The following is a 27,974-nucleotide window of genomic DNA, read 5'->3' as shown; positions in this document are numbered from 1 at the left end:
TCTGTAGGTTTGGTCTTCTCATTGTGTCCTGAATTTCCTGGATGTTTTAAGTTAGGATCTTTTTGTATTTTGCATTGTCTTTGTTGTGCTGATGTTCTCTATAGAATCTTCTGCACCTGAGATTCTCTCTTCCATCTCTTGTATTCCGTTGCTGATGCTCAAATCTATGGTTCCAGATTTCTTTCCTAGGGTTTCTATCTCCAGCTTTGCCTCACCTTGGGTTTTCTTTATTGTGTTCACTTCCCTTTTTTGGTCTAGTATGGTTTTGTTCATTTCCATCACCTGTTTGGATGTGTTTTCCTCTTTTTCTTTCAGGACTTGTAACTCTTTAGCAGTGTTCTCCTGTATTTCTTTAAGTGAGTTATTAAAGTCCTTCTTGATGTCCTCTACCATCATCATGAGATATGCTTTTAAATCTCGGTCTAGCTTTTCGGGTGTGTTGTGGTGCCCAGGACTGGGCGAGGTTAGAGTGCTGGGTTCTGAAGATGGTGAGTGGTCTTGGTTTCTGTTAGTAAGATTCTTACGTTTGCCTTTCGCCATCTGGTAGTCTCTGGAGTTAGTTGTTATAGTTGTCTCTGGTTAGAGATTGTTCCTCTCGAGATTCTGTTATCCTCTATCAGCAGACCTGGGAGACTAATTCTCTCCTCTGAGTTTCAGTGGTCATAGCGCTCTCTGCAGGCAAGCTCTACTCTTACAGGGAAGGTGCACAGATATCTGGCATTCAGACCTCCCTCTTGGCAGAAGATGAAGGCCGGAAACAGGACTTGTTCCAGAAGCTGTGTTGCTTCTGTAGTTCACACTCTCATCTGCACAGACTAGTCTCAGAGGGATCCGGGAACCAAGATGGCTCCCCCAGGTGCTCCAGCAAAGCCCTCCAGGGCAGGGCGGACACCTCTCCTCTGTCAGGGAAGGTGTCCAGATGTCTGGAGCCCAAAACGGGGTCCTTTATCAGAGTCTGTCTTCTAGGGACCCTGGGGGTGTCTGTCAACTCTGCGCCCAGGTGACCAAGTCCTGGCACCTACTGGAAGGGACTTGTGACCCTGGTCAGGCCGGGTTTCCTGCTTCTCTAATGCTTTCTCAGGTCCCAGGCGATTGGATCGGAACAGAAGTTGTGTTCCACTCACCAGTGGTCCTAAGATCGTGTGGAGAGTCCTCTAGGGGATCTTGGGGGTGTTCACCGACTCCTTGCCCAAGGTGACCTGGACTATCCTTCAGCTTCTTGCAAGAGGCTAACACCACAGAAAGTCTTGTAAATGATCACAGAAATGAACTACTGGGTGAGCCATAGGAGAGATCTTGGATAAGGTGCAGGATGGTGGCCTAGGCTTGACTGTGTTTATGCTTAGATATGACTGCAACCTGCCCCTGATGCTTCATTCATCCTACCTGCTGCTGCTTGGTACATAGGTCATAGATATTCAGGCTGCCTTCTTTACACAGCCTCTTTGTTTCTTTGGAGCATTTTTCCAATGCAATCTGCTCCCCTAGCAGCTGCCTGTTCTCCTTCCACAACATCCTGACTTTGTGCTGAAGGTGGTTAGATTCACTCAGGAGGTGGCAGTGCCTGATGCTGAGCCACAAACAAAAAATTGTGACTCCCAGGCAGCACCTTCCTCCCACTCCTCCCAAGGACCATCCTCCCATCATGAGCCCTGAACCACTGACAGCCTCAGACAACAATTCATATTGGCCATGGAGCATCACATAGAAGCCTCACTGATGTCCTGGGATATTTTCTGCAGGTTGGCTATCACCTGTTGGTGTTGCATCTCGAGCATGAAGGCCTCAAAGTTGATCCTGTGGGATGGCATGGCCCAAGGAGCAAATAATCTCTTGAACTGAGGCTACAAGGATCATGTCAGTTCAAGCTGAATCGTGGACTACCTCAGCCCACATATGCCACATCCTGCTCCTTGGTACTGGTTCCTCTTGGTGATTATTAAAATTATTACTCTTGGCCTGGGGCCAGTAGAGCTAGGGAAGTAAAAGAAGAGAGCTGACCTGCTTTAGCTCCCTGAGGGGACTTGAAGGAATAGATGAGCTCTCCAAGAACTTTCCAGGAGCCTGTGCCACAGGCCTGGGTCCACCTTAAACCTGTGATGACCCTTCTCCTGTTTTTAGACAAGGAATTGTCAATCCTTGGTTCTATTGCTACATAAATCCCCAAAGGACATAATATCTACAGTGAAAGGCTTTGTAAAAACACATACTAGGAGTTTCCAACGTGCACCCAAGGTGAGCACAGAGGTCATGTGCTGTGCTGCTAAAATGGGAGGCTCCTTGTCCTCATCACTCTCATGACCTGAAAATTGATTCAGGCCAATCCTCTGGCCAAATAAAGGCCAGAGACTCCCTGGATTGTAAGGTAAACACACACACACACACACACACACTTAGAATGCCAAATAAATACAATTCAGAGTACAATGAGCAAAATCAGAGAAAAGCAGTGACCTGCAGAAATCCTGTCACACTGAGAGGCAGCACGTGGGACCAGAACTCTCCAGCTGTTGACAGGACCAATTAGAACCAAAGTACCTCCAGGTCAGTTACAAAAGTGATTTGCCATAAGCACACAGCACCTAGCAATTTCCATAAGCCAACACATGTCCAGGCTTCTTAAAATGCAGGATGAGAGCTCACACACTTCTACCCTTATTCCCAGACTGTGATTCAGGCCACAGGCTCTGGTTTACTTTTGGGGGAATCAAAAGAGCCTGTGACCCCATCTCACTCCTATCTGAACTTCAAGTTCTGTATCTAAGATGTAATCAGGAAAATGATTTTGGGCATGAGAACACTCTGGAGTTGTAGCCTCCTGTGATGTGAGGAAATCTTGGGTTAACAGAGAGGGCCCAAGATAGCAAAGAACTGGGCATAATGACTACCTGTTGTTGTTCAAATCCTTGTTAGTGTAATGGGCCAGGATTCCCCAGAGTTCATCCCTCCCATTTGTCATCTTCTGGAGATCGTCAGATTCTCCAACCTCTTCAACCTCTCCTCCTCCTTAGAGATGGTGGAGGGTTGGGATGATGCCTTCCAGTAGATCCTGTAGGTAGATAAACACTAGTAAACTTGCATAGATGATGGCACAGGGCCAGGAGAAACCATGCTTAGTCCCAAATAGAAATCTGAGGAAGAAGTGTTGCTAGAGACACTAGTGAATCCCTGAAAGAGCAGGAAAGTTATCTTCAAGCTGGGCTCCTCAGCTATGTCCCTGTTCCCAAGCACCATAGGTAGACATATGCCTCACACCCTACTGCCATCTCCCTGGCTCTGAAATGTATCAGCTGGCCCAGGCAAGAAGAATTAAAGGACATTGTTAGCTCATGTTTGATGTGATGCAGGGAATTCTTGGAATCCATACTGATTAGCACCCAAGCCCTAATCATGTTTGTTCAAGACCAAAGTGTCTGAGAACGTGAGGTCTGTCTGACATGACCAGGAGAGTATTCGTCTTTGCTCTTGGCATCACATACTCATGTATCCTACAGGAATATGCTTAGGATGAAGTGCTTCAACACTATCCTGACAGCAACACTCTGTTATTCTCACAGAGACTCCTCCAGGCCCACTCAGTATGAAAGTAAAGAGCTCTGAGGAAAGCAGATTGACACATGTCAATTCCCGGCTCTCTGCCAAATTGATCTGCAGAAATTATTGAGTCTGGGTCTGCCATTTAGGAAGACTGAGGTTCAAATCATAAGTCCTACTCCTGGAAGGAGCAGCATAAGCTTTCCTCCTCCAGGAAGCTCCCCAAATCCTGCCCAGGACTCACTGGACCTTCCCCAGGACCATTGCTTTCTTGTTGTTCTACAGCATGATAGAAGGTCAGCCTCCTTCTGTCTTGATATGGCCTCTCCTTGTTTTCCATTCTCACTTCAAAATAGCCTAAGCAGCCTGAACAACATGCCTGCTTGCAAAACTAATAGGCTCTAAAGGGATTCTCCATAGGCTGCTGGTGTCACCACAACACTGGTGACATCAAAGGTGATTCTAGGGTTCTCCTGAATACAAGAGATTGTCCCCGAAAGGGACTACTGGTGATGTCACAATTAATAATGGATAGTAATGGAATGTTTTCAAACTGTGTTACATACACTGCTGCCGACTGAAGGGCAAACATTTATTTGTGAGAAAGGGTCGTCTTATGTTGCCCAGGCTAACCTAATAAGAATAGAATTTGTGGATAGGGATTTTTCCAAAGAAGCTATTACAAATATTCTCTATATGATCAAAAAAAACACAGAGGAAAAAGAAAATATGATCAAGAGAGATACGAAGGATGTGCAAGACATCTTCTGTAGAGAAGGGGAGGTGTGGAGTGGAAACTCAGTTCCATGCAGGGGAAAGGGATGAAGGGAGATGGGGGAGGTTATAAATGTGGAGATGAAAAAAAATGATACTAACCCTACAGTATAGAATAGGACTTGGTGGTTTGGGTATAAATGTGTGGTTATATTCACATATACTTCACCTCTGTTTTTTTTTAAACTATGTCTGTATGTGTGTGAATTTATATCTGTATGTGTATATGTGAACATGTACATGCATTTTCTAGCTCTGTTCAGGGAGAGGACCTGTGAGCAATGACCATATTGCACAGCCAGATCTTGGTTCTTAAATGCCATTCTCTAAGGAACCAGGGCTCCCTGGAGGAAAGGATGACTTCAGGGCTGAGAAAGAAATAAGAGGAGAACCTGCTTTTACTCCAAACTAGGCAAATGCTCAAAGGAATGAGGGATTCACACCCAAAGGACAGAGTAACCAGCTTTTAGCCTGTGCTAATTTAAGATCAAAATAACAGATGACAGGAGCTGGAGAGAGAAATGGTCGAGTGGTTAAAAGCATGGCTGTTCTTCCTGCAGACCTGGGTTCAATTCCCAGAACCCACAGTGCTGCTTATAGAGGATCTGGTACCCTCTCTGCCCTCCATGAGTGCCAGGCACACACATGGTGTACAGAAAGACATGCAGGCAAAATACCTGTACATGTAAAATAAATAATAAATTAACAAAGATTATAAACTATTGATTAAGTGGGGACACCTGAGTCCATAGCAACATAATTAAATATATTAAGAACAAACAAACAAACCAGGATGTTTCATGAGTAAGAAAAGAGTCACACAATCTTGATCTACCTTTCCCAAATTTCAAGATACTGAAGAACTGCAAAGGGAAAAAGAATTACTTCTCATGGAGAAACTGTGAGGATGTCACCTTAGTCAATAATCAAAGTTAATGTCAATAGTAAGTGGCAACTCAAAATCAAGTCCCACTTGGAGCTGGGCAACAAAGCAACACTCTATGTGGTCAAGGTTTTCTAACTAGAATTTAATCAGAACAAAATATCAGATAAGGGGGACAGCAAAACGTTCAGTGGGTAAATATCTTTGTTGCCATGCCTCACGCCCTGAGTTTGATCCGCAAGGACCACATAGTGAAAGGAAAGAAATGTCAGATGAGCCCAAACTGAGTGACCTTGCATAAAATAAATGGACCACAATCTTAAAAATGTGTCAAGGTCTCAAGAGAAGCTGTGTCACACAGGACAGCTAAGTGCAAGACAGGATTTTCAATCAGGTCCTTTTGCTAAAGAAATTATGATTGGGGTCATTTTTCACATTTAAATGGGGTCTCACTATTAGAATGGGAATGTGTACCACTATTGGCTCTGACCATTACACTATATCCATGGAGAAGAATATCCTGAGTAGCAGAAAATAGACATTAAAGCTTTTGAAGGTGGAAGGCCAAGCTCTTGTCACTGTACTTGTGACTTGTCAACTGACATGTCTCCAGGACAGAAATAACTTTACAGAAGAAAGAATGTCATCATTTGAAAAACACAGTTTTAGATTTATGGATGTGTGTGTGTGTGTGTGTGTGTGCCACATGAGTGTGGATACCCAAAGGGACCAAGACAAGGTGCCAAATTCCCAGAGCTGGAGTCACCTTTAGCTGTGGGTTGCTTGACCTGGGTGCTGGGAACTGAGCTCTGATCTTCTGTAAGAGCAGCAAGTGCTCTTAGTGCTAAAGCCAAGGCATCGCTTAGCCCCCGCTTTGTTTGTAAAGTGGGTTCTTATTGGTCTGGAGCTCTTCTGTTAGCCAGGGTGGCTGACCAGTAAGCTCCAAGGATCTACCTGTCTCCTGTGTGCTAGAATCACAAGTGCACACCGTCACATCTGGGGTGAGGCTCAAACCCAGGTCTTCAAGCTTGTGTGGCAAGAACTTCAGTAACTGAACTTTCTCGTTCTCTACTCTGACAGTAGCATTGATCTTCCCAGACTGATAACTGCTGAAATCCAGGTCACGGCTCACCTCACCAAACTCAAAGCAAGGAGTGAGGAGAGGGAGACTCTAGACAGCCACTGGACTACAACCATCGGCTCTGAAATAATGAGAAACTATTGTAAGCAGACAGATGCCTTGATGTCTCTGAGAAGTTGCAAAAGAGACAGCTGTCTATGAAGATAGATGCCAGACAGCCTGTCAAGCTGACATGGAATGAAGAGCTACAGTTCCATCTTCATTACATCCTGAAATTGAGCTCCATCTTCAAATTGATGCCTCAGAATCCATAGGAGCCATCAAGCAAAGAAATACACCCTGACAGGTTGCCATGGCCTCCGCCCATGTGAAGTTGCCTGTGCACTAAAGGTTATCAGTCATGATGTCACGTCCTCAGCTGGTTTGCCTGCATTAATGCAGTTACCCAGCGCTGCTTCAGTCTTTTGTGTAGTTGATATTGCAAGCTTACACCACCAGGCTTAGTTAACAGTCCTGTGTGTGTGTGTGTGTGTGTGTGTGTGTGTGTGTGTGTGTGTGTAAGGAAGACTCTGCTTTCACTGATAACTGGGCTATTTCAAAAGTTTAATTTCTCGGGATTTAAAACTTCTAAACTTTTGTAAAAGGTACAAATTGAGAATCTCAAAATATTGGACCACCTTGCTTTAAAAACTTTTTTTAATGAAAAATGGTGTGTGTGTGTGGCTAAGACACAAGTCAAAACACAAAATTCATTTATATTTCACACCTCATGAATATAGCCTGAAATTAATGATTTACAGGATTTTTAATGAGCTTATGCTTTTACTATGACCCTTCAATTGAGGTCAAGTGTGGAAGTTTCTCCTGGTGGCACTGTCTTGGTGCTTAGCAAGTTTTGGATTTGGAAATGTTTTAGGCTTTCAAATTTAGATGCTTAGTGTATGGTGCTTCCCCAGTGGCAATGTAAAATGCATAGGGATAAGTATATATGTGGTGCTGGACCAATAGTTACTGAGTTCTTAAATATTTTATCAGCCTTCCTCAAATAGAAGTTTCTCACTCATCTCAATGCAGACCAGAATTTAATTGAAAAGCTTTTGCTTCATTTCCAGCAAGTACAATAAATTAAAGCTGGCCATACTTGAATGTCTATAAGGCTGTTGTATGTTTTATTGATTTTATCATCTATGGAAATATTCTCAATTGACCCACAAAGAGGAGTTTACCTTGTTCTTCCTAATAAAATTGAACATACACTTTGAAGAAGGGACTTTAAAGCTATTAAATTCAAATGCTAGAAAAAATATTAACAATGCCCTAAACCGAGGCTATGTGTCCATTCCCTAGCACCATGCATATTTAAGTAGTTTACTTCTTGAATGTCTCTCTGTCTCTTTGACTCTGTCTCTCTCTCTATGTGTGTCGCTGTCTCTGTCTATCCTTCTCTCTTTCTGTCTCTCTGTCTCTGTCTCCTGCCTCCCCTCCCCAGCCTCCGGATCTTGCTATGCAGCTCAGGCTCCCCTTAAACCTGTTTTAAACTAGTTCATTTTTCAGTACAGCATTCTCTGAAGTTCATTTCCTATGTGGTAAGGGTCTATCATCAGAAAGATGATAGAAATTAGAAATGTTCAGACTTGACTCCCTAATTAATGTATTCTTCAATTATTAAAATCAGCCAGTCTTTTATAATTTTCGAATTGTTTTAAAAGGTACACTGCAAATGGTGTTTACTTATAATCACACCATCGCACACCATCTGACTTAGACCCACCTCTCCTACTGTCACACCATCACACACCATCTGACTTAGACCCACCTCTCCTACTACACAGCATAGCACACCATCTGACTTAGACCCACCTCTCCTACTGTCACACAATAGCACACCATCTGACTTAGACCCACCTCTCCTACTGTCACACAATAGCACACTATCTGACTTAGACCCACCTCTCCTACTGTCACACCATAGCACACCATCTGACTTAGACCCACCTCTCCTACTGTCACACCATAGCACACCATCTGACTTAGGCCCACCTCTCCTATTGTCACACCATAGCATACCATCTGACTTAGACCCACCTCTCCTACTGTCACACCACAGCACACTATCTGACTTAGACCCACCTCTCCTACTGTCACACCATAGCACACCATCTGACTTAGACCCACCTCTCCTACTGTCACACCATAGCACACCATCTGACTTAGGCCCACCTCTCCTACTGTCACACTATAGCACACCATCTGACTTAGACCCACCTCTCCTACTGTCACAGCATAGCACACCATTTTACTTAGACCCCACCTCTCCTACTCCTTTTCATCTGGCGTTTGAATGTTCTCTGATTACTGCAGTTATATTTAACTAATTACATTCATACTTAGAATTTTCAAAGAATCACAAAGGACACAAACACTGTCTTTGACCTAAAGGACCATATAGTCTGTTTGGAAAAGTTTATTTAATAAAAGTTAATTAGCAAATTTGGTAGGAATACAAAAAGATTAATAAACAGATGAAGGGTTAAGCTAACTTTTAATGAATGAATATAATTTACATAGGCAAAAAAGGGGTGTGGAATGGGGTGGGATGTTCCCAGTGAGGAGCCCAGAATGACCAGGTAAGTAGGAATTTCCACAACACATTACTAGAGCAAGAAGGGGAATCCATTGAAAAGGTATACTAGAAATATTTGAGAGAAATAAGCAAACTTGAAATTGTTATGTGGGGTCAATTTATGAGTCTAACCAGTTAAGTACCAATCAGTTTCTTCATGTTCCTGGCCTTGGATTTTTCCCCCTCTTACCTCTAGATTCCTGATTGTAACATTAAGAGTGCCCACTTTCAACGATCACCCTAGCTTACAACAGTTCCTGGCTACTTTTTTATTCTTAATTCCTAGAAATCAGGATTTTATGCTGAAGCTTGATTTTGATCACAGGTGATTAAAGTTAGAGATGTCTTATTCTTCCTAACCAGAGATGTCAGACTAAGGTGGTGAAACTGGAAAAAACATGGCCAAGTCTTTCTGTTACCTTGGGAGCTGAGGGTGGCCATCTGGTATCTGTCATATGCACCAATCAGCTGAGAAATTCATTCTTCCCAGGAAATACAAATGGCAGGAGAAGCAATGGCTCATCGTGGAAGCCTCCCAGTTCCCAGTGGCTCCAGTCATCCCTTTAATTGCTGACCCTTCAACTGCATTTCTGCCCCTGTATTCTATGATATCTTGTGTCTTGTATAAATAATCCCCTCTTTCTGCTTAAGTTAGTTTGCTTTGGGTTTCTGTTTGATACCCAAAGAGTCCTAATATGGTAATAACAAGATACTTCCTGAAACCCTGCTGTCCTCTACTTCTGTATGTGTCCCCCACCTGCATTCTAAGGATAGATAAGCTTTCCCTTATTTCTCTTTTAGGCTTTGTATATTCCCTGCTTTAGAAATCTGAGCATCACCATTCACAATCCCTCTCTATGCCTTTGCTTTGACTCCCTGGCTTTTACTCCCTATCCTTGAAGGAAATGCTAACAAGGAAACGGAGAACACCTGGGAAGGTCATTTATATACGCCTGGGCTTATGAACAGATATGGGCTCCATTAGTCTGAATCTCCCAGGACATATGATAATAAGGTTAAAAAACAAGAAAGAGCCAGGCATATAAACATAGGAGACAATATTGAAAGTCAAAAAAAAAAAAAAAAAAAAAAAAAAGAAGGATGAACATAATAGTCACAAGAGGAAATGTGGAGACAAGGTGTGGAGCAGAGAACGAAGCAAAAGCCATCCTGAGCCTTCCCCACCTGGAGATCCATCCCACATATAGACACCAAACCCAGACAATATGGAAGATGACAATAAGTGCTTTCTGACAGGATCCTGCTATAGGTGTCTCCTCAGAGGCTCCACCTGAGAGTGACAAATAATAAGGCACATTTTTGCAGCCACTCTTTGGATTGAATATAGAGTCCCCAGTGGAAGAGTTGGAGAAAGGACTGAATGAGCTATAGGGGGTTGCAACCATAGGAAGAACAACAATATCAACCAACCATATCCCCTAGAACTCCCAGGGACTAAACCACCAATCACACATGGACTGACCCATGGCTCTAGGCACATTGTGCCAGATGACGTCCTTGTTGGACATCAATGAGAGGAAAGGACCTTGGTCCTTTAAAGGCTCGATGCCCCAGTGTAGGGGAATGTCAGGGTAGTAAGAGAACACTGTGTGGGTGCGTCGGGGAGCACCCTCAAAAAAGCAGGTGGAAGGGACATGAGATAAGTGGGTTCTAGGCAGGAAACCAGAAAAAATGGCTAACATTTGAAATGTAAGATTAAAGTGTTTTAAAATAGAAAAAAAAATGAAGACCCAGAAATTAAACTATACTTATGGACACTTGATCTTCGCCAAATTAAAAAATATACAATAGAAAAAAGAAACACCTAAAATAAATGTCGCTGGTCTAACTGGGAGTAAGTATGTAGAAAAAAGAAAGTAGATGCATATTTGTCACCTGGCACAATACTCAAGTCCAGGTTGATTAAAGATCTCAACATAAAACCAGATTCACTGAATCTAACTGAAGAGAAAGCAGGAAAGGGCCTCAAACTTATGGGAATCCGGGGATAAATGTCATAAACGGGAACTCCAATAGCTCAGACTCTAACATCAAAATTTATAAATGGGCCACAAGAAACTGAAAAGCTTCTATAAGACAAAGGGCATAGCCAGTAGGACAGATTGACAAACTACATATTGGGAGAAAAATGTTCACTAACCCCCCATCCAGTGGAGCACTAATATCCAAAATATATAAAGAACTCAAGTAGATAACCACCATAAGAGCTAAGAACACAAAATAAAATGTGGTAGAGAACTAAACACAACATTCACAACAACTCATCTTGAATGGCTGAGAAGCACTGAAGAAGTGTGCAACGTCCTTTGTCTTCAGATAAATGAAAACCAAAATGACCCTGAGGCTGGTTTCCAGCGGTATACTTTCCAGTGAAGAATGCTAAGATCAAAAAAACTCATGTGAAAGCATATGTTGGTGAGAATTTGAAGAAAGAGGAACATTCTTCCATTTCTGGTGGAACTGCAAAGTGCTATGGCAACTCTGGAAACCAATATGGAGTTCCTCAGAAATTTTCAGATTGATCTACCTGAGAGACAAGGACCAACCTTACTGGTGCATGGCCTGCTACTTTCAGTTTTCACTTGATGGCTTGTTACTCAGATTTTCTTATTGGGCTATGACTTTGCTCTTGTCTTTCTGATTCTCAAGCAGTTCTCTGTTCTTACACATTTTTTGAGGTACCTCTAGCCACTGGGACTTATTTATACCTTTAAATCCCTCTAAATTGGGGGACTTCTAATACTTGGAGAAGCTGAGTGACAAAAGCAAAGTATGTTGAGCCCTTTGGTGTCCAGTGCACACGAATCTATGGGAGTCTAGATATGTTAATCCTCTAGAACATTCTTTAGGAAAGCAGCAGTATGCTCTCAGGTCCCTGTGTGACCTCACATTTGTCAGCTTTGTGGGCTTCTCTACTGCTGGTCTGAGAACAATTGGAAACTCCTGGAATAGATGTCTCATATCTAATTTCCTTTGTCATTGTTAGTATACTAGTGGGAATAGGTTTGATGGAAATATACTCTCAAACATTAATCAAACCAGTGCTTTTTATGGACCATCAGGATGAAGTACCAAGTTCAAGGAAAGTTCTGCACGAACTGGTCAAAGCCAGCCAAGTGGAGCAAGAAGAAAGCCAAGCAGAAGTCATTCATTACCACCACCCTCAGCACCTTTCTCCAGGACAGGGTCACTTAGTTTTGGTAGGAGAAGGGATGACCTGAGATAGCTTCCCCATATTCCCTCAGAAAAGAAGGGGCCAGGAATATTGGGGAAAGATTATGGGTGTCATGGGGCAGTAAGCAGAGTGTAAAGTGAATAAGTAAAAAGATATTAATACAAAAATATTTAATTATTTAAAAAAATGGCACAAAATGTATTGTTATAGTAATTCTAGTGTATACACAGGCAATCAGTTTAACACCCAGATAGACTAGATGTTGTAAACTAGGGTGCCTTTGTTATTGACATAAAGTATACACATTGCAAAGATAAATAAAAAAGAAAGATGTTCATCCCAAAGATCTATTATTCTCCTCAAGTCTAAGTGTTTGTGGTCACCTTCACCAGAATTCTAGAGACCTCTGTTCATCCAGGTCTCAGGTCTCATCCAAAATACAGACCTGAACCAGCTGTGGCCAAGTGTTCCTGTTCTGCCTCAAGCTTCAGAGACACTGGAGGGGCAGCCTTGGCCTTCAGGTGGCAGCCATTCCAGGTCCTCTGTCAGCTAATGGAGTCTTCCACAGAGGTCTGTCATCTCAAAAATAGAAGCTTGGGTTATTCTAAAGATTGGGATGCCACTCTATAGTCATGATGAGTTGGTTACGTGAGATCATACAAGTTAACTAATGTCTGTATGACTGTTTTCCTTATTTGAAAGTGAGTAATGACATCATCTGAAGAGTGGTTGCTAAGAATATAATCACTGATTAACGTGAATGATAGGACTGTACAGAGCATGGGCTTAATTTTCTGCTTCCAGTGCAAAGAGCTGGGAGAGTTCAAAACAAAACCAATAGAAACAACAGGAATATTAGAAACAACAATTTTTTAAAAACCTTCTTAGTGCTGGGATTATAGTTATGTACCAACTCTGGCTAAGGTTTGTATGTATTTATAATAAACAAACAAACAAACATCCCTATTCCAGTTCTAGCAGTTGCCTCAGAGAGAGCTGTGTGACACTGCATGCTGCTCACTTTCCCCAGTTAGCTCAGGTCTTCAGTTCTCTACCAGGTCAGCTGGACCTAAGACAGTGTAGTTGACCTTCTTACTGCCATGGTATGATTCTGCAACAATCCTTTTCTTGGTAAAACTGAGCCTGTATAGAGTAAGCCCCTTGTTGGTGGATCCAGGATACTTTAGGCCAGCAAACACACAAGCCACCCTTAGTGAAAGAGAAAAGGAAAAATCACATTGCAACAATATGTGCCATCATTGGAAGAAAAAGCCCTCATCTTTGAAGCCATCACCTATTTTCTCCTGATTTTTGAGCTCTGCATATTGATATTGTGTGGCTCAAGAAGGTAGTGAAATTCAGATGTTTTCCCAAAGAAGACATACATGATTTTTCACTCTTTATCTGTGAGGTTAGGGGGTATTATAGCACAGGTTCAGCAAAGCCAGCATAAGAACACAGAAGCCAGAGATGATAATGCCAAAGGGACAGCATCCTGAACTTATAGACACATTAAAATTGAGGTTTCATCTCAACTCAGGTCATTGCACTCCCAGCCCTACCCCCTGAGTCTTTTTTAAAAAATTTTTTTATTACATATTTTCCTCAATTACATTTCCAATGCTATCCCAAAAGCCTCCCACACCCCCACCTCCCTACCCACCCATTCCCATTTTTTGGCCCTGGCATTCCCCTGTACTGGGGCATATAAAGTTTGCCTGTCCAGTGGGCCTCTCTTTCCAGTGATGGCCGACAAGGCCATCTTTTGATATGTATGCAGCTACAGACAAGAGCTCCGGGGTACTGGTTAGTTCATAATGTTGTTCTACCTATAGGGTTGCAGATCCCTTTAGCTCCTTGGGTACTTTCTCTAGCTCCTCCATTGGGGGCCCTGTGATCCATCCAATAGTTGACTGTGAGCATCTACTTCTGTGTTTGTTAGGCCCCAGCCTAGTCTCACAAGAGACGGCTATATCAAGGTCCTTGCACTAAATGCTTGCTAGTGTATGCAATGTTGTCATCATTTGGAGGCTAATTATGGGATGGATCCCTGGATATGGCAGTCTCTTGATGGTCCACCCTTTTGTCTCAGCTCCAAACTTTGTCTCTGTAACTCCTTCCATGGGTAATTGTTATCAATTCTAAGAAGGGGCAAAGTGTCCACACTTTGGTCTTCGTTCTTTTTCAGTTTCATGTGTTTTGCAAATTGTACCTTATATCTCAATATATTAAGTTTCAGGGCTAATATCCACTTATCAGTGAGTACATATTATTTGAGTTCTTTTGTGATTGTGTTACCTCACTCAGGATGATGCCCTCCAGGTCCAACCATTTGCTTAGGAATTTCATAAATTCTTTCTTTTTAATAGCTGAGTAGTACTCCATTGTGTAGATGTACCACATTTTTTTGTATCCATTCCTCTGTTGAGGGGCATCTGGGTCCTTTCCAGCTTCTGGCTATTATAAATAAGGCTGCTATGAACATAGTGGAGCATGTGTCCTTCTTACCGGTTGGGACATCTTCTGGATATATGCCCAGGAGAGGTATTGCGGGATCTTCCTGTATTACTATGTCCAATTTTCTGAGGAACCGCCAGACTGATTTACAGAGTGGTTGTACAAGCTTGCAATCCCACCAGCAATGGAGGAGGGAGACATAACAACAGATCCTGAAGAAATCGAAAACACCATAAGATCCTTCTAAAAAAGGCTATACTCAACAAAACTGGAAAACCTGGACAAAATGGACAAATTTCTGGACAGATACCAGGTACCAAAGTTAAATCAGGATCAAGTTAACGATCTAAACAGTTCCATATCCCCTAAAGAAATAGAAGCAGTCATTAATAGTCTCCCAGCCAAAAAAAGCCCAGGACCAGACAGGTTTAGTGCAGAGTTTTATCAGACCTTCAAAGAAGAACTAATTCCAGTTCTGCACAAACTATTTCACAAAATAGAAGTAGAAGGTACTCTACCCAACTCATTTTATGAAGCCACAATTACTCTGATACCTAAACCACAGAAAGATCCAACAAAGATAGAGGACTTCAGACCAATTTCTCTTACTAATATTGATGCAAAAATACTCAATAAAATTCTCACTAACCGAATCCAAGAACACATTAAAGCAATCATCCATCCCCCTGAGTCTTATATTTGCTGTGTGTACAGCATCATGGTACAACCCGCAACATCCTTATTGCTCAACTTTGCAATTTAGGAAGACAGATATTACAGAAGTCATGGCTATGAGGCTACAATGTAGTAATGTACAGTCCAGGATGACCTTTGCTCTATGATGCCCACTTAAATTGTCTGGTTGTATTTGAGAACAGGACCATGTGCAAGATAATGTTTTGAAGATAGGACAGCAAGTTTACCATTTATATTTGCCCTGTAGTTGATCCCCTATGTTTGAAAGAATAGGGAGTTTTCCTTATAAAAGATAGCATTGTAAACCAGAGATTTTGTGAAACACATGGATATATATATACATATATATATATATATATATATATATATATATATATATATATATATATATATGTATTTATGTATGGAAAGAATGACAAGAATGACCAATGACCACTATCAAGGAATGCACCGTTAGAAAATATCATCCAGGTTTTATACAATTAAACGTATAGGAGAAAGATATTTGCCTCTGTGATACAGGAAATCCCTGGGAAATTGGAGTATATGTCATATGAATTGACACAGGTGGCATATTTATTGTTGAGAAAAATCTACTACATCCACAGTCCCTAGAGATTTGGGGCTAACAAAATCTCTTAAGCATGTCAGAGTCCTAACCAAAGTTCCCCCTCAAAAGCACATGACATCTAATGAAGCAGTTAGAATTCTCCAGCTTTGGAAGGAGAGGTTTCCAAAGGGGATCCCACGGGTCCATGAGAGGCTCCAGGAGAGGCACCCCAGAAAAGGACCAAGTTGGGGAGAACTAGTTAGCAGGTAGATCATGGCAGTTGCTAGTGACATCATCAGTAATGCCTTCCTTGGAGAATCTCTTGCATCTAGGAGAGAACTAGAATCTTCTGTGTTGTCACCTGTGTTGTGGTGACAACAACTGCCTGTGGTTCATCACTTCTGTTTGCTCTGGGATCACCAGCAGGAATGTTTTCCTGGCTGCTCAGGCTATGTCAGAAAGAGAATGGTGATGAAGGAGACACCAGACCAACAAAGAAGGAAGAAGGAATCCTTTCTCATGAAAAAGGAAATCATTCTGGAGAAGGCACAGTGAGTCCTGGGCAGAGTTGGGGATCTTCCTGGTAGAGTTAGGCTTGAGCTGGGCCTTCCAGGAGTAGGTCTTACAAGCTGAAGCCTTGGACTTTGCCAATGTCAAAGAGTCAAGAATTTCTGATGATTAGTTTGACAGAGCCAGTAATTGACAAACCTGCAGCTACTTTTCTGGGAGCTATTTAATTTCAATTTGAGTGGCAAAGAATGCCAGGAGTGGGCACTATCGGAATATCAGTGTGTTATTCCTTTCATGGAAGGGAGTTGAAACACTTCATCTTCCAGATTACTGTAGGTTACATGAGTCTCTGATGAAAAGAACAGAGAAGGATGCTTCCCTGGTCATGTCATGTGGTGAGGACTCAGACACTTTGAATTTGAAGACACTCGATTAATTAGAGCTTGATAGTGCTAAGCACTATGAACTTCAGGATTTCCCTGAAACGCATCTGATATGACCTGACAATGTTCCCCATATCTTTATGTCTGAGGCAAATTATAGATTTCAGGGCAAGGGGTCCTGTAACAGGGAGTGTGGCATATGCCTGACAGTGGTGATTAGGAAGAGGACATAGCTTAGCAAACCAGCTGGAAGATAGCTTTTCTGCTCTTTTAGGGATTCACCCTGTCTTTACCTTTTCTCTCCCTCAGTCTTCTTCTTGGGACTCAGAATGGTCTCCCCTCTCCTGGGCCATCAAGTATGCAAATTCATTTGTGTTTATCTATCTGCAGGGTCTGCTAGAAATACTTCAACCCAAAATTCCAACATCACTAATCAGATATCAAATATAAATAAAGTTAGAGAACTGAAATTGGATATGAGGAAGATCAGCAATGACATGGAGGAAATGTGTGGAATCCTGAACGTTTACATGTATGAGGATTTGAACTACAGGTAGGAATTATGCCCAGTACCCTGTTGCCTGTATTGTGCCATCTGTTAACCCAATTTCCTTCCATGAATGGAGTGTGTCATCTCCCATCATTCAATTAAGTTGCCCTGACAGGTGTTTAATTGTTGGATAAACAAGGTGCTATGTGTTTATTATCATCTTCTTTTGTACTTGACCTTGGGGTGCTTGCAATCTGATTGTTGCTGTCAACAGCTGGAAGGACCTGCTCACACTTGCTGCCTCTCAGTGTGTGAATGCAATGCCTGCAGGCTATCACACCTTTACTCTGATATTGTTCATCATATTCTGAGTGATGGCACCTCTCTGGATTTATTTGGCATTCTAATTGTGTCTATGTGTGTGAACTTAGCTGTGTGTGTTTTGTTCAGGACTGAGGCTCTGGGTCCTTTGATGGGGTCTGAGGATTTGTGTGATGCACAGTTTGCAGGTCCTGTTGGTGTGAGTCCATAGAGGTCCAAAGTGATCACCAGGGAAGTTTGCTCCTGGTGTTTCCTGGTTGTCACACAGGAATCTTCTGGGGGAGGAGATGTGATAAAGCCTTTCTCCTGTAAATAATAGTTGTGTCCTCTGGGAATTCACATAACAACAGGAACCAAGGATTGAGAATCCCTGCCTTAAAAATAAGAGGAAAGTCATTACAGATACCTATAGGACCCTTGCCTGTGGCACAGTGTATTGGAAAATTGTCATAGAAGTAGTCTATTCCTTCATGCTTGCCCAGGAAGCTCTTGAAGGTCAGCTAGCTCCATTAGGTCCCCTGGCTCTGCTGTCCTCTGCCCAGGATAGTAAGTTTAATTAGCACCAAGGGGACCCAGTTTTAAGGAACTAGGATGTGGCATGCAATTGGCTTGGGTAGTCCATGATACAGCCTTTTTGCACATGATTATTGAATCCTCAATTCAGCACATTATTTGCTTCTTGGGCCATGCCCTAACACAGGATGAACACTGAATTCAACATCATTAAATCACAACATGAGAAGACAATGTTGGATATGGATAAAATGACCCAGTCCATAATTGCTTCCATGAAGTTCTCCAAGGAACTGTTAAAAGATAACTATTCCTACAGGTGAGTCAGTGACACAACTGAGACCCCCAGAACTAGGCAGGGAATGCTTCTGTCCTTTTAGGACTTTGAAAAAACGCAAGGGCTCTGGTTCTATGTTATCTGTTTTTTATTTAGGAACCCTGCCCTGAGGCAAGGGTCTTGGATTTGTACCTCTTGGACTCAGTTGTCCTAAGTGTGAAGAGTGTCCAAGACTCTCCAATCTTTATTCTTCCAAATTCAAGGTCCTCTACATAGAAAACTTTTCCACCACGCTGGGAATATCCAGGAACTCTGAACCTCTAGGGTTCTGACCTCAGATTAAAAGATCTAGGATTCCAGACAAAAATGGAAAGAGTGTACACTTGTTGGGTCAGCTCACCTCTCTCAGAGGAGATAAGCCCTCTCCCTGCTGAAGGTTTTATGGTACCACAGACCTATAATCAACCATGAAGAACATTTCCTCTTCTGTGATGTATAGGGTGCACTCTTGGTGTCAGGGCTTTCAGAAGTTTTTTGAGTCCTGTGGAACATGGGTGGTATCTTGATTTGACCTGCCTCTGTTTGCTGCTGCTATGTATACTGTAGACTCTTCTGGGACTGTCTGGGGTTCAGGGCCCTTGTGGGACCATGGGACTTGTAGTAGTGGCAAGCCAATGGAATCTGGCTGGGAATCACCAATTTTTTTTTTTTTTTTTTTTTTTTTTTTTTTTTTTTGTGGATCAGCATCAAGCAGAAACACCGCCTCCATGAGTGCACTCAACTAAAGGAAAAAGTGAGGATATTACTGAATGAGAACAGAAAGGTGCTGGTGGAGCAGGCTGGAACGCAAGTGTCCCGTGGGGAAGAAAAGAGGTTCTGTGAGGAGGCCAGCAAGAACATCTGTGCCTCAAGTGCCAAGGAGCAGCAGGTAGGATGATGTGTATCAGAGGCAGATTGCCCTCATGTCTAACCATAAACATAGACAATCCAATGCAACAGTATACCAACTTCTCCAGGCACTCACCTATGTCTCCTCCAAGTGTTTGTTTATGTGATCATCTACAGGGCTCTCTGTGGAGGTAGCCTGGTTTAAGAAACTGCATGTTTGGCATGCAAATGTTCCTGCTCTGCTAGAATCACTAAGGGTGATAGGTTGTTTACACATCACAACACTACATGCCTTAAGTTTGAAGGATGCTGTGTTGGAGCCCTTGTTGAGAATAGCAAGAGCTTTGAAGGAAGAAGTAAAGGCCTGTAGCTCATTTGCTTTACAGGGATCTTGTGAGATTCTAGGTAGGAAATAGTTTGCAGGGATGACAGCCTTGTGTAATTGACAAATAAGTGGATTTCATTGCTGTCTTTTGGTGGCTTCTCTATTCCCGCCTTTCCCCTCTATCTCAAAATGGTCTCTGCAGGCTTCATATATCTTGGTTCACACTGAGAGGTCCTGAGTAGCATATTGTCAGTCCCATTTTCTTTGAGTGCTGTTGGAGTGGTCATTCCTGGGCCTTAGAGTCTGGACTTGTCTGGATGACCAGAGATGACAGAGAGGCTTCTCACAGGCTCAGGTTTGCTGTGTGATTTCTGAGGCTTCATGAAAAAATTTCTTAATATATGCCCCCAAATTGGACCATTGTTAGATGTTTCCCTCCCCCCCTCCCCCAGACAGGGTTTCTCTGTTCACACTGGCTGTCCTGGAACTCACTCTGTATACCCGGCTGGCCTCAAACTCAGAAATCTGCCTGCCTCTACCTCCCAAGTGCTGGGATTAAAGGAGTGTGCCACTATGACCCCGCTTCTCTCGTGCTTTTTCTTCCTCTAAAATAATCGCAGAGTCCTTGGGTCTCCCTTGAAACATTACCTCTGCATAGTCTGAATTATCTTGGTCCTGAACCATAACAGATACCTCATTGTTTTCTGCTCAGTTATGATTTTATGTGAGTCTGTGTGTGCTTGTGTGTGTTTCTGTGACTGTGTGTCTGTGTGTTTCTTTTTGTGTATGCATGGTTTTTCCGACCTGTGTCTCTATCAGGATCAGTGGGGGCTGAGAGAAATGAGGACCTTCAGACAGTTCTGGTAGTATAAAACTGGTTATGTCTGTTAAAATCCATATTCAGAAAGTGGAAAAGAAGTCCAATTTGACCCAGTGCTTCAAGAACAAGGAGGAGTTATCCACAGAGTTGAGGGCGTTCAGGGTTGTAGTGGTCCTCAGAGCAGCCCTGAAGGAGAAGCTATCCTGATGTCCATCTGCTGAAGGATGAAAAGGCCCTGTGTGGTGCAGCCCTTCCATGAACTCTGTTTGAGATAATCCATGCAAGCATTTGTCCTTCAACTAGTCAGCCTTATCCTACTCAAAATAGCCCTGAAACAGTCACATTCTGGGGAGAAAACGTTTCTTTTGGATCCTGGTTGTAGACAGTTCCTATTACTCTGGGCTCATGCCTTTGGACACCAAGTCAGTTAGGTGATAGAAAAGGGAGATCCTATTGGAAGAAATTGTTTATTTAGGATAAGTCTGAAACAGGGAACAAGAACAAGAGGCTGGTCCACCACCAACATGTGAGCCTAGGCTGGGAAACAAACCTATTCTACACAGCCTTGGGAACTTGCTGAGCCAGATTGGATAATAGGACAAGAACCCTGATTCCCAGACCTGTATATGAGTGGAAAGCATATCACTGACTGCGCTGCCTATATACTATGCCCACTAAGTACCTTTCCCATTCAAGATTTCTTTTTTATTCCTGCAAAGTATCCTGGGAGATTTTTATATTTGTATTAACTGCGAAACTAAAAAGGTCACTGCAATACAATATGCTTGTATTGCATAAACCTAAATATTATGTGTGTTTGAGAGTATGCCCTGCAATAGTCATAGATGTACAGGGGTGTTGTTCTGTTTCTTCATGACCATCACTTTTAAGGTTCATTGCCCGGCCTTGGTAATATTTTTATTTAGCACACTCTTGCAGATTCTAGGAACCATGAATTACCCATGGGTATTGTGTTGTATGGTGTCTCTGGTTATTTGGAGATAGAGGGATTGACAAGAGGAACCCTGTGAGGTTCCTGCACTGGAGAAATAATCATAGCCTTCACTTCAGTTCAGGGCACACTCCTACCCCATAAGGAATCCACATGGTTTCTAGGTTGCACACATCTCTCTTGAACTCACATTCAAACATTGCTACAATGTTATTACTCAATATAATATACCCGCACAACTGGGGAAATATAGTGTTTTTTAGAACTCCAGTATAATGTGTAGCTGACAGTTCCAATTCTAGCAGTTTTTAAAAGGGGAGAAACAATTCCAAGATCAGGTGCTCTATGACACTTGGGATGCACGGTATGATCTCAGCTAATAGGACATGTTGGTTTGTCCAGCTGAATAGAGCTGTTCTGGGAGAGACAGCTCAATTGACAAATGCTTAACCGGCCTTTGTTTCTTTCTTAGCTAAGTGTGAAATAGTCCAGCTGAAAGCAGAACATGGCACAGACCAGGACATGATCTCCCTCAAAGAGAAGTGCTGGAGGAAGAGCACTGAGTGTGCACAGGAAATACACCACTGTTGCCTCTCATCCCTAATAACCATGGCTGTAATGGGCTGTATGCTCCTCCTTTATTTTGTTTCTTTGGTATGAACAGGCCTTAATTTCATCTAGCCTCTGGCCCAGGAAGAGTGCACATTTAAAGGGACTCAGAGAAATGCTGAGACACATCAAGAGCTGCTGGGCATCCAGGAAGAATCTGAGTGCAAATTTATCTTTTCCTGATGGGTCATCATCAATAATTACATGGAGATCAGTCAACAAAATTGTAAATCCTTGGATCCAAGTCTACAACATGTGTTCTGCTTTGACTTGGGAGGCCATATCCTTCAGACCCATACTCCAAAAGGAGAGTGTTACTTAAATTTCTCCTGCAAAGATTGCTACCTCCAGGAACTGCTTTTCTACTAAGTTGCCAAGGACATCCACAGGCTGTAAGGCTGTGCTACAAAATGAGCAGACTAAGAATTTTGCTTTGCACAATTTTTGTGGTTTGATTTTGGTTTGAGTTTTGATTAGTTTAGGTATTTGGTTTTTCTTGTTTTCATTCAAAGTTTTGTTATTTATTGGTTATTTATTGTTCTTTTAAGTAATTTGATATTTTGATAAGGTTATACACAGTACATATTGACTGTCAGCTTTTAGTTACAATTGAGTACATTGCATTTATTCTTATGACTAACACAGTGATCTCCAACTCTTCACTCTAAGAGCCTTGTTATTTCAGGTGTGATCATGAAATCCCACAGATATCAGACCCAGATGGATCTCTGCACTCTTCATGGGACTTGGGCTCCATAGTTTCTTCTGAGCCAGACTGAACTACAAAGTCCTTCATACATTCAGTATGGAGAGTGTGTCCAACTGTCTGGATAGGAACTTAATGATGGAAAACTTACCCATGCTGCATCGTTGCTGTCAAATATTTAGCTACTGTGAAAATACTGTGGATGATGGTGTTGAACGCATTAATGGCAAATACATCAGTTTTTCTGTAATAGCTCTCATTATATCAAAGCATAGTCTAAGGGAATAAAAAGCTGTCAGAAAACACAGCAGTGTATACTTCTGTGTTCCTTCAAATATACAATCACTGGAAACTGCAAGTAGAGATAATAAATTCCACAATCTTTTGGGGGATAGGTTTCTGTGGGGGTCCTTCAATGTTCATTTTATTACTTTATGATTCATCTGTGTCTGCCAAAAAACATCATTCAAAAACAATGAAGATTGTAATTAGGTATCATCCTATAAAATCCTAACAAATGCCTTTTTTATTTGATATTTTCTTTACTTACATTTCAAATGCTAAACCCTTTCCTAGTTTACCCTCTGAAGATCCCCTGTTTACTACACCAACCCCTGCTCCCCAACCCACCCACTCCCTTCCTCCTGGCCTTGGCATGCCCCTCTACTGGGGCATAGAACATTCATAGGACCAAGGACTCTCCTCCCAGTGATGACCAACCAGGCCATCCTCCTCTACACATTTACCTAGAGCAATGAGTTCCATCATGTGTTTTCTTTGTTTGGTGGTTTAGTCCAAGTGATCTCTGGAGGTACTGGTTAGTTCATATTGTTGTTCCTCTTATGGGGCTCTAAACCCTTCAGCTCCATAGGTCCTCTCTCTAGCTCCTTCACTGGGGACCCTGTGCTCTGACCATTTGATGGCTGTGAGCATGTACTTCTGTATTTGTCAGGCACTGGCAGAACCTCTCAGTTGGCAGCTATATCAGGCTCCTGTCAGCAATCTCTTGTTGGCATCCGTAGTAGTGTCTGGTTTTTCTGGTTGTTTATGAGATGGATCCCCAGGTGAAGCAGTCTCTGGATGGTCATTCCTTCAGTCTCTGCTTCACATTATGTTGCTGTCACTCCTTCCATGGGTATTTTGTTCCTCATTCTAATAAGGATTAAAGTATCCTCACTTTGGTCTTCCTTTTTCTTCAGTTTTGTATGCTTTGTGTTTTGTATCTTGGGTATTCCAAGGTTCTGGGCTAATATCCCCTTACGAGCAAGTACATGTCATATGTGTTCTTTTGTGATTGGATTACCTTACTCAGGATGATATCCTACAGATCCATCCATTTGTCTAAAAATTTCATGAATTCATTCTTTTTAATAGCTGACTAGTTCTTCATTGTACAAATGTACCGTATTTTCGGTATCAATTCCTCTGTTGATGGAAATCTTAGTTCTTTCCAGCTACTGGCTATCATAATTAAGGCTGCTATGAACATAATGGAGCTAGTGCAGATTCAAGGCAATTTATATACTACATAGCCTATAAATCATCGTTGTTACCCGACTTGAAAGGGACACAGCAAGTCAGACTCATCTGTCATTTGGGGACAATAATTCTTGAGAGTAACTTTTAGGATATTTCAAGTTTAAGACAAGCTTAAGTAGAGGACCAAAAGGGGAAGGTGGCTGTTATCAGTCTGCAATCAGTTGACCCCTAGAAAGGTTGTTATAGTTAAGTGCTATATGACTCTACAAATCCTCTTGTAAGGGGTCAGATTAACCCTGCAATTGAAAACATTACCAAACCAGGAATGTGCTATGCTGAGCACTCACAGAGAGTTATGAGGAGCTGCCCTAGGCTCCTTTTACAGCAAGTAAAAATAGACAAAGAGATCAAATATCCTAACACCACAAGATGATAAAACTGACAACTGTAGATTGCACTGAGTATCAGGGAGTTTAGTTTCTTGTGCATCTGCAGATTGTCATGCAACATCTTCATCAGGGACAATACATAAGGAGATGGCTGCTCAGTGGCATGACAAACAACCAAGAAGAGCCATAGCCTCTACCCCTCTGCTCTGGATGCTGAGACTAAAAGGTTTTAGTTTTTCACCACCTGTCCCAGGACTGCTGGCATCATTTCTTGCATATGTTTACTCTAGCACTTGTCTAACTTGGGTACAAACCCAGAGGGGAGTCCCACAGCCCACAGAGGAGGCTCCACTACTAGGCACTCACTCTATCATGATCAGGATCTTAGAATCCCAGGATCCCAGAATCCCAGGAGTTAGTCACACAAGAATCTAGATTCTCACAGGCAACTTTTCTCCCAGGAACTGCGACACACCCAAATCTCAGGATCACAGGATCCCGGAATTTTACACCTGTATCCTTATAGCTTTAATGGTCAAGGACAAGGATGCAGCTGGGACTGAGGGTGTGAAGAAGATACAGGACATGTTCAACGCTGAGATCCTGTTGTCTAGACATTCTTAAGCTCTGCAGATGTGGGCTCACAGATGCATCTTTGCACTCAAATGACATACTGTTTTTAAAATAGAATTACCTTTAATCTTGCTTCTTCCTTAGAGAAGTGAGGTAGGATTTCTTCCTTGGGGAAACAATATTTTCATGCTATCTTAAGCACTTCACTTTTACTTTGAAATCTTTTGAAATGACTTCCTGAAGATGCACAAACTGTGGTTCACTAGGCTCATGTTGAATCCCCTTCAAAGTCTTGTCAGCAGACTGATCTAAGAGTAGGGACCAGATGTCATTGTAATAATTCTGTTCAGGTTTCTACTTTAAACTTTTGCTGAATATGTGCTCGCGGAAAGTTTTTTTTTTTTTTTTTTTTCCCAGAGGTCTTGTTTTCAAAATAACTCTGTCTTTACATATTACAATGTATGGATTAAGAAAAAGGGGCAACTACTTACTGATTCTCAGTTAAATATCTTTTTATGTGTTCCTGTACTCACACAATCACTAGAAATTGTTAATCAGTCCAAATCATTTATTTTAGTAGAGTAGACTATAACCATGAACCAATATACTTAGTTTACTATTGATGACTGTGTTGATTACAATAAATACATGAATGATAGGACTGTACAGAGTATGGGCTTAATTTTCTGGGTCCAGTGCAAATAGCTGGGAGAGTTCAAACTAAAATTAGTAGAAATAGCAGAATACTATAGAATAATAATAATAATAATAATAATAGAATAGAATACTAACAAATCCCAAAGATCCAAAATTCTCCTCAAGTCTAAGTGTTTGTTCTCCCCTTTACCAGAACTCAGGAGAACTCTGTTCATCCAGGTCTCAGGTCTCACCCAAAATCCAGACCTGAACCAGCTGTGGGCAAGTGTTCCTGTGTTGTTGGCTGACCTCTGCCTCAGGCTTCAGAGACACTGGAGGGGCAGCCTTGGCCTTCAGGTGGCAGCCATTCCAGGTCCTCTGTCAGCTAATGGAGTCTTCCACAGAGGCCTGTCATCTCAAAAATAGAAGCTTGGGTATTCCAAAGATTGTGATGCCACTCTACAGTCATGATGAGTTGGATACATGAAACCATACAATTTAACTAATGTCTGTATGATGTTTTCCTTATTTGAAAGTGAGTAATGACATCATCTAAGGAGTGGTTGCTAAGAATAAAATCACTGATAACGTGAATGATAGGTCTGTACAGAGCATGGGCTTAGTTTTCTGGGTCCAGTAAAAAGAGCTGGGAGAGTTCAAAACAAAACCAATAGAAACAACAACAATACTAACTACAACAATTTTTAAAAAACCTTCTGAGTGCTGGAATTACAGGCATGTACAAACTCTACCTTATAATAAACAAACAAACAAACAAACAAACAAACAAACATCCCTATTCCAGTTCTAGCAGTTGCCTCAGAGAGAGCTGTGTGCCATTTCTTGCTGCTTCCTTTCCCCAGATAGCTCGGGTCTTCAATTCTCTACCAGGTTAGCTGGACCTAAGATACTGTAGTTGACCTTCTTGGTGCCATGGTATAATTCTGCAACAATCCTTTTCTTGGTAAAATTGAGCCTGTATAGAGTAAGCCCCTTGTTGGTGGTACCAGGACCATTTAAGCAAGCAAACACAGGCAGAAATGTGGAGATAAGGTGTGGAGTAGAGAATGAAGCAAAAGCCATCCTGAGCCTTCCCCACCTGGAGATCCATCCCACATACAGACACCAAGGCCAGACACTATGGAAGATGCCAATAAGTGCTTTCTGACAGGAGCCTGCTACAGTTGTCTCCTCAGAGGCTCCACCTGAGAGTGACAAATACAGAGGCACATTTTTGCAGCCCCTCTTTGGAATGCGCATAGAGTCCTCAGTAAAAGAGTTGGAGAAAGGACTGAATGAGCTATAGGGGGTTACAAGCATGGGAAGAACAACAATGTCAACCAACCATATCCCCTAGAACTCCCAGGGAATAAACCACCAATCACACATGGAGTGACCCATGGCTCTAGGCAGATGTGTGCCAGATGACAGCCTTGTTGGACATCAATGGGAGAAAAGGCCCTTGGTCCTTTAAAGGCTCGATGCCCCAGTGTAGGGGAATGCTAGGCTAGCAAGAGAGCACTGTGTGGGTGCCTAGAGGAGCACCCCCATAGAAGCAGTTCGAAGGGGCATGAGGTAAGTGGGTTTTATGCAGAAAACCGGAAAAATAGCTAGCATTTGAAATGTAAGATTAAAGTGTTTTAAAATAGAAAAAGAAATGATTTGAAGACTGAGAAATTAAACTAGACTCATGGACACTTGATCATGGACAAAGTCATGAATATTCAATGCAAAAAGGAACATCTTCAATAAATGTCGCTGGTCTAACTTGGAGTAAGTATGTAGAAAAATGAAAATAGATGCATATTTGTCACCTGGCCCAATACTCAAGGCCAGGTGGATTAAAGACCTCAACATAAAACCAGATTCACTGAATCTAACTGAAGAGAAAGCAGGAAAGACCATCAAACTCATGGGAATGGGGATAAATGTCATAAACAGAAGTCCAACAGCTCAGACTCTAACATCAAAATTTATAAATGGGCCACAAGAAACTGAAAAGCTTCTATAAGACAAAGGGCATACCCAATAGGACAAATTGGCAAACTACACATTAGGAAAAAAACGTTCACCAACAATGTCAAGATCTGCCTGATCCACAGTCAGGACTATGAAGCTCAACCGTATCTCAGAAAAGCAAAGTGAAACAAAAATAAAAATAAACGTTTGTCAGGAAAGCACTAGGTAGAAAAGTACTCTCGTCTGTCTTAAATGCCCAAACGTGGTGGTGTGTGCTGTAGATTCAGCTACTCAGGAAACTGAGGCAGGAGGATGTTTTGAGGTCAGGGATTAGGTGGGAAGAACATAAC

At 42.1% G+C, this 27,974-nt stretch overlaps 1 pseudogene; it reads left to right on the top strand.

Moving 5' to 3' along the window:
• The first annotated feature begins 871 nt into the window (after positions 1-871).
• On the top strand, positions 872-22,661 carry LOC100862122 (annotated as a pseudogene).
• The last annotated feature ends 5,313 nt before the right edge of the window (positions 22,662-27,974 follow it).

This window comes from Mus musculus, chromosome 14 (assembly GCF_000001635.26).
Source record: "Mus musculus strain C57BL/6J chromosome 14, GRCm38.p6 C57BL/6J".
Taxonomy (NCBI): Eukaryota; Metazoa; Chordata; class Mammalia; order Rodentia; family Muridae; genus Mus; species Mus musculus.
The sequence above is the reverse complement of the archived record's forward strand: the minus strand, read 5'-3'. Positions and strand labels throughout refer to the sequence as shown.